This window comes from Petaurus breviceps, unplaced genomic scaffold (genome assembly GCF_028583685.1).
Source record: "Petaurus breviceps papuanus isolate PSGF00001 unplaced genomic scaffold, PetGlider_PUasm1.0 90701, whole genome shotgun sequence".
NCBI classification, from domain to species: domain Eukaryota; kingdom Metazoa; phylum Chordata; class Mammalia; order Diprotodontia; family Petauridae; genus Petaurus; species Petaurus breviceps.
Window position 1 is genome coordinate 2,205,209 of NW_027187316.1, and position 8,445 is coordinate 2,213,653.

The following is an 8,445-nucleotide window of genomic DNA, read 5'->3' on the forward strand; positions in this document are numbered from 1 at the left end:
TTTTACAGATGAGGAGACTGAGGCACAAGAATGTTAATTACCTTGTCCAATGCTATCCTGAAAATGTTAAAGGTAAGATTAATTAAAGGTCCTTTGAAAATAGAGAGGAGATTGAATCAAGCATTCAGTTGGCTCCATGGAACTATACACGATTCCCAGTCGTTATCCCATGGTACATACTTGAAGGATTGCAACACACTTTTCTATTTGGTTGATACTGTCTTGGGGTTTCAAAGTTTCTAGATGCCAGGGAATCTAGAAAGGCTAGAAGTGCTATTGGTTTGTAATTCTTTTCATATGCTCAAGTGCCCAAATCATTACATGAAAGTATTACCTCTACTGATGACAAGGAAATCACCAGGTGCCTATCTCTTTGGGCTTTCTAGATCAATTCCTACTAACTGCTATTTTGTTCTCTACTGTCGTTATTTTAAACATATCTCATTATTTTTAATATTATCCAATTAAAGGCACTTTCATATTCATATCAGGTGTTTTATAGCTGAAACTCACTTTGGGGGCATTAATAAAATGCTGTTATCACTTATTTAACCTTTAGAAAGTTCGAAGATCTTTAACTTTGCCTGCCTCTAAGATTTGTGTTCATGCATTAGTCATTTCCCAACTGGACCATTTTAAGAGCCTCTTGGCAAGCCTGTCTCATTCATCTATTATGTGTTTACAATCTATTCAAAATTTACAGGCTACTTAGGTTTTTTTCCATCCACTAAAGATCCTGTTTCCCTTCTCCATTCTGCCAGTCTCATTGACTTTACTCTTCACCTGAGAATAACTTTTGAAACTTTCCTAAGGCTACTTTTCCTTTATTTCCCCTGCAAGGCAAAATTAAGCACCAGTGGACAATATAGGGGGCAATTTGGTGTACTGGACAGACCACCTAGCCAAAGAGTCTGGAAATCTTGATTTTAGTCTCAATTTGACCACTGCCTAAGTTGAGTTATTTCTATGTCTGGATCTTGGCTCCTTCACACCTATAAAATGATGAGGTTGAATTGGATAATCTTAAAGACTCCTTCCTTCCTAATATTCAATGCTGGAGGCAGAGAGAATCCTTGTAAGTCAAAGATTTCAATTAATGAATACTTAATTCACACTGTTCTAGTCAATGTCCTGCTTAGCCTCATAAAACTTCTAAGTGAATTAATTCCCTGGAGACTGAGAGTTTCAAAGAGTGGGAACAAAGGAACTTCATTTCTAATAATCAGGCAATTTCTACTGAGTTGAGATCAATGTGATTTACACTTAAGGAGAAATGTGAGTTTGTCTTCCCAGAAAGCCTAGTGTTCTGCACCTTCCTTAATGAATCAGGTCAATGGACATAAGAGAAAAAAAAGCATTTGGACTTGAAATCAGAAAAATGGATGTACAGAGCCTGTCTCCAACAATTTCTTGATTGATCATGGGCAGATCACCTTGCCCATGAGCTTCAATTTCTACATCTGTAGAATGGAATGGTTAATTCTTATATTGCCTACCTTACTATATTGTAATAAAGAAAGTATTGTATGCCTCAAAGTGCCATAGAAATGTGAACTTTAAAAAAAATTTTGTTTTAAAATACCTGCTCTGGTTATCCCATCCACAGCATCTGCTTCTCCACTAACTAATAATAATAATAGAGCTATCATTTCTATAGCACTTTAAGGTTTGAAAAGCACTTTGCTTACATGCTCTCATTTGATCTTCACAATAGTCCTATGAGGTAGGAGCTACTGTATTTCCCATTTTACAGATGAAGAACCTGAGACAGCAAGAGGTTAAATGACTTGCCCACCTATTGAGTGGTTGAAGTAGGATTTGAATTCAAAACTTGGTTGATGCCTAGTTCAGTTCTTATTCACTATACCACCCAGGTGTCCTAATGTAATTGTATTCCTATTTCACCATCAATAGTAGTACATTTCATTTTTTTTTTTGCTTTTTGAAGGGCAATTGTGGTTAAGTGACTTGCCCAAGGTCACACAGCTAGGTGTGTGTGTGTGTGTGTGTGTGTGTGTGTGTGTGTGTGTGTGAGGTGTCTGAGGCTGGATTTGAACTCAGGTCCTCCTGACTCCAGGGCCGGTGCTCTATTCACTGTGCCACCTAGCCACCCCTGTACATTTTATTTTGAGGTTTTTTCATATTCTCTCAACCTGATCCCTTTATAATTCAATCCCAAGTCTTCCCCCATCAAATTCAGTTCTCTTTCCACCAAACCATGAATTTAATCCAAGTAAATTCACTAAACATGTTTAAGAACTTACTAAACCTCACAATTGTCAGGGCTTATCTTAATTTTCATAGAATTATAGATATTCATAGAATCTTAGAATTGGAGAGTTGGAAGAAATACAAGAATTCATCTAAATTAATCCCCCCTTTTTGCAAAAGACAAAACTGACATGGATCCATACAGATTCAAAGCTGGAGGGCACCATAGACATTCAACTAGCCCAATCCTTCCATTTTACAGATGAGGGAACTGAGGTCCAGGGAGGTAGAATACTTTGTGTAAGGTCACATAAGTAGGTGTTATTAATAAATGTTTGTTAACCTATTAGAGCTAGGAATGAATGAATAAAAGAAATTTATTAATTATTTACTGTGTACCAGCACTATAGTAAGTGTCATGAATACAAATACAGATCAGAACAAGACAGTCCATTCCCATAGGAGGGAAGTTCACTTTATGAAGGAAGACAACACAGAGTTTGAAAGTGACATGAGTCTGGTTCTAGGCAAAAGAAGGGGAAAGCTCAGAGCCCAGGATCCTGGGGTTCTGGTGGAAGGGGGATGATGGGGATAACAGAATATAAACAGCATGGTTTGGAAATGTCAGGAAAGTCTCCTGACCCAAAGTCTAATATTCTTTCCACTAATCCTCTAGTGCCTCTAAGTGACATGTCCAATAACATTTCTCCTAAGTGAATTGGTCAAGTTCTAAAACAGCTCAGAGGCAGGCATAGGGATGCCCATGTTGGTGTGATACCACTCATTTTCTAGAATTCAATTCAGATCTTTCTTCACTTGAAAATTTATTAACTAAGCTGCCCATCAGCTCTATTTGGTCTCTTACTCTTGCAGACTAGAGACACAAAGTTTTAGAATGCTGGAATTGGAAAGAACTGTCAGGGCTGGCCAATCAAATTTCCTCATTTTACATATAAGGAGTTTGAGTCTAAGAAATCAAGAGAACTATGTCCAGATTACATTAAATGACAGAGATATGACTAGAGCCTAGGGCTGATGATTTTTAGTCTAATGTTTTCTACTGTTCCATGCAGTCTATATTGGGAAATCTAACAACATTGTCAATCAAGGTCAATATTCACTTATGCAAAACAAATTTAGATAGTTTCACTACCTTGGGATGACATCAAGATGTTCTTTACATCCTACATTCCTACTGTCCTGTATTGAGTAGCAGCCAAAACATCTTACTTATGTATAGTCTAGTGATAGAAATTATGCAAAGTAAATTAAAGAGATTTAATTGGAGGCAGATAAAACAGATGTACCCCCCACCCCTGCCATAGACAAAAAAGTTTTAGAACAAAAATCCTATGTTAAATGCATAAATTAAATAATGAAGCTCCTGGAGGTGGTCCTGCCTGAACTCAAGGAGCAGGTCAAGTTTGATTTGGCTATTTAGTGCAAATCTCCCCCACCCCCCATCCCTGTCTCTACCTCCTCTTCTATTCTATACCATAATCCTTAGCCCTTAGGATAGAGGGAGAACAACAGAATGATAGGCTTTTCCAAATGGGCACCTTAACAGCAATTTATAACTGTAAAGAGACATGTAAACATAAGCTATTGTTAATAATAAGCTGAAAGGGGTTTTCCACCTACCTAATAGAGTGCCCTCTACTTTTTTTTCTCTCCAAACTTATGACTTCATTGAGGTACGGACATCCTGGTGTGAAAGCTTTTCTCACTTGTACAGACCAGCAACTTACCTCTCTTTTAGAGGCTTAGAACGTTAAGCAGGGCAATGAGAGGTTAAGTCACTTGCCAAGGTCACCCAATTAATATGTAGGTATGACCTGAACCCAGGTTTTCCTTTCCCCTGGCCCTCCATCTATTACTGAATGTTGCTTTGACTTTTGCACACAGTAGGTGCTTTAAAATATTCAACAAATTCAATTGGATTTAGAAAGGATTTAGTCACCAGACTTCAGAGCAGGAAATGACCCTAGAGATGACCTATAACAACTTCTCTCCCTTTACAGGTGAACAAGATGAGGCCCATACAAGTGTGGCAACTTGTCCAAGATAACATACTAGTTCCTGCCTGAGAACCGAATGTGAATTCCAGGACTCATGCCATCTATTGCAGTTCTTCTGGGATCCTAGACATTGCCTATGAACATCTTATTCTGAAGCAGTTAGTTTTCCACCTTCCAAAAACGTAGAATATAATTTCACCAAAACTGAATAAAGTTTGTTCCCCAAACTTATAAATAAACTGATGGAGTTGAGAGGCTAATTAGCCTGCCTCGTTTTCTAGACTTCCAAAATCAACTACTGGAAACCCCTTCACCTGAAGTAGGCATAAACCAATCATGAATCATTAACTAGTATGGATTTTTTGCACTTTATATATGCCTCAGTGACTCTAGTGATTGATGGAATTCACTGATGGCTCTTTGAATGAAATATTCTTATTCAATAAGCACAAAGTTAGCCATCAATATGACCCTGGAAATCTACCACTGTCATGGCACCTGTTCCATTTTGGCCTGATGTGCTCTGGGTTGGGCAGCTGTTTAATCTAAACATATATGTATTATTGTGCTTATTTCTTGGCACCATATCTTAAAGAGGAACGTTGGAAAATTGAAGTATGTCCAGCTGGAAGATGACCAAGACAGTGATGGGAGGGACTTGTGCCAAGTCACAATGAAATGGTCAAAGAAGTTGGAAATGTTTATCTGAGAAAGAAAAAGACCAACATTTAAAGGAATGTCATGTGGAAGGAGCAAAAATAGTCTATTCCCAAAGGTCAGGACTAGGAGAAAATTATAGGCAGGAAGATTTTTAGTTAGATATTAAGAACAACGTTCTAAAAGTGGAATGGGCTGCTTTGAAATGTAATGATAATGACAGCTTGCATTTCTTCAAAGCTGTAATATTTACATAGTTTGTTTTTTTAAATAGCCCTGTAAGTAGACTTCATAGGATGATGTAGAGCCAGAAGGGACCCCAGAGGCCATCAGGTCCAGCATGCTCATTTTACAGAGGAGGAAACTGAAGGCCCAGGAGTTGAATAAGTTGCTCAAGGTCACACAAGTAGTCAGGAGCAGAATACAAACCCAGTTCCTCTAATTCCTAAAAGCTATAGTTCTTTCCAGTATACCATTCCTTATATCCATTTCACCAGTCAGAACCCTGAGAATCAGAGATGTAAAGTGATTGCTGAAGGTCAGAAATGTCACCAACAGAACTTCAACACAGGCCTTCTCTCTTTATGTTCTATATTCTCTCCACTCCACTCCCCTTACAACAGGATCTTCAACTGCCTATTCTTGGAGGTTTTCAAACAAGGGTTTGTTGGCCACTTGACAAAAGGATGTTGTCAAAGGGCTCCATGTTTCAGGTAACAGGATTCAATGACTTCTGAGGTTCTTCAAGAGTCCCACCTCTGGCATTCTAGGATTCTCTGTAGTGTTTTAATATTATCAACAGTTTAGTCCCTTTGTGATAACAGGAGTCCAGCAAAACTCAATATCACAACTGATTTTTTTTTTCTTTTTGGAGGGGGGAAGGCAGGGCAATTGGGGTCAAGTGACTTGCCCAAGGTCACAAGGCTAGTAAGTGTTAAATGTCTGAGTCCAGATTTGAACTCAGGTCCTCCTGACTCCAGGGCCATGTTTTATTCACTGTGCCACCTAGCCACCCCTCACAACTGATTTTTATTAGTAATGGGGTAAGGATGGGAATAAGCATTTATATAATGCCTACTATGTGCCAGGCACTATGCCAAGAACTTTACAAATACTACCTCATTAGATCATTTGAAGCAAATGTTACAAAACCTTGCTTGCCTTTTGTGGCTCTAGAAAGTCAAAAAGCAAGATTTGCATCACTGAGCTGACCAGGATGACTGACTCCTTTGAGGGATCCTCACATCTTGCCTGACAATCCCAGTGGAATCACAATTTAATTCACACCTGTTTCATTCTTCATAATAGTCATCTCTTGCTTGGAAATTTCACCAGGTTGACTGCTCCATTATTTATCTGCTACATGTCCTATCCAAACAAGCCGAGAGAATTTCTGAAATGTTTTTTTGGTCTGTTTATTTTGTCATTTGACAATCATAGAATCATAGAGTCGGAAGGGACCTCAGAGTCCATTTAGCCCAACCATCTCCTTTTATAGATAAGGAAAATAAGGCCCAGAGAAGTTAAATGACTTGCCCAAGGTCATACAGGTCACCAAAAATAAGGTCTGAATCTAGTTCTCTAACTCTAGAACAAGTGTTCTTTCCATTATATTTTCTTCTCCTACAGAGAAAGGTTCTTTTTCAGTGTTTGACTAACCTAGGGATATGGTTATAAAGTAAGCTTTGACCAAACTAAACCTCTGAACTTACCATTCTTACCAAACTTCCTGAACTTCTGAAATTACCATTAAGAGCCTTGTCCCTGGACAATTCTCAATCAGTGCTCTGAAGAGACCTCTTTGCCCTTGGGACACACTACCTTCCAAGATTAAATAAGTTCAATTGAGTGTCCCCTTCAAAGCAAACCAACAATAGTAATGACTAACATTTATGTAGGTTTTAAGATTTGCCAAATGTTTTATATTAATTATTGCATTTTATTCTCACAACAATGTTGAAAGGTATTATTAACCCCATTTTACAGATGAGAAAACTGAGGTTGGTTAAGTGATTTACCCAGGATCAAACAACTTCTAAATATGTGAGGCAGGTCTCAAACTAATGTGTTCCTTATTCCCCAGTCCAGCACTCTCTCTTCTATACCACATAGCTAGCCACATAGTATCCAAGATTATCATTTAACAAGTATGAGGACTCTCCCACTCTTAAAAAATCTGCACTCAAATTCTGGACAGTCTCAACCTACAACTAAATTAAGCACTTTATACTCAAGCTAAAACTAAAGATCAGAAGAGTTGAGGGGTGGCTAGGTGGCCCAATGAATAGAGCACCAGCCTTGGAGTCAGGAGGATCTGAGTTCAAATCCGGCCTCAGACACTTAACACAAAACTAGCCATGTGACCTTGGGCAAGTCACTTAACCCCAATCGCCCTACCTTCCCCCCTCCAAAAAAAAAAAAAAAAGAAAAGTTGAACTCAAGTCAAGAAAAGCCCTGTCTGAAAGTAAGAGAAACAGCAAGGCATTTGAATGCCTTTTGGGAACCATCATTTCTCCAAAGACAAAATTGAATCAACCCTGTCAGCTAGTAAAATAGGTCTTTTATTCTATTTAAGGATCTGGAAAAAAAATTTTTTTAGTCTAGTTGGGTTCCATGTAACATGACATGACCAAGGAGGGGAAGGGGTTCCCACTCTAGACCTTGAGTGACCAAGAATCTGTTCTCCATTTTAGTCATAGATAAAGATCAGCTAAGGAAGCAAAAGTATATTATAATAGCCAGCATTTATAGAATACTTTTAAGGTTTGCAAAATATTTTATAAGTATTTTTTCATTTGATCCTCACAACAACTCTAGAAAGTAGACCTATCATTATCCCCATTTTTACAGATGAGAAAATGGACACAATAGAACTTCACCACCCAGGTTAACACACCTAGTAAGTGCCTGAGGCAAGGTTTGAATTTAGGTCTTCCTGACTCTAATCCTCTAACTACTACAACCATTCAGTCCTAGACAGGAGGGACAAATTTCATGCCAGTTGTCTTTGAAGTACATCTTTAGGGTAAAAACATTGTTATTAAACATTGAGGGTTTCTTCTAATTATTCCATCTCTGTTTCTACAGCTAACATTGCTTTCAATTATGGGCTACCCCCCATTCAAAAGTAATGGATTCAAGCACAAAGATCTGAGATTTACTTGAGATTCAGAAATTTAGAGGTTTCCCCACCCATCTCCACTAATTCAGGCCTTTTACTCACCCTTGTCATATGGACTAAAGTGAAAATAAAACTTCTTAAGGTGATAGCATTTTTATTTTAATGTCTAGCACTTAGAACCATGGGACTCAACTAAAGAAAGCTCAAAAGACAGATAACAATTCAAATCTGCCCTTAGAGTAGCAGTCTGCCTGGTGTTAATAGTTTTCATTTTCAATGAAAATCATTTGTGTTGAATGATAAACTGTGTTAATTAATGGTCATGTTAAATAATGACCAAAAAGGTCTTCAAGGAAAGTAAGATTGTAAACTGCTGAATATGATTCCTTTGTTCTCTCTCTCTCTCTCTCTCTCTCTCTCTCTCTCTCTCTCTCTCTC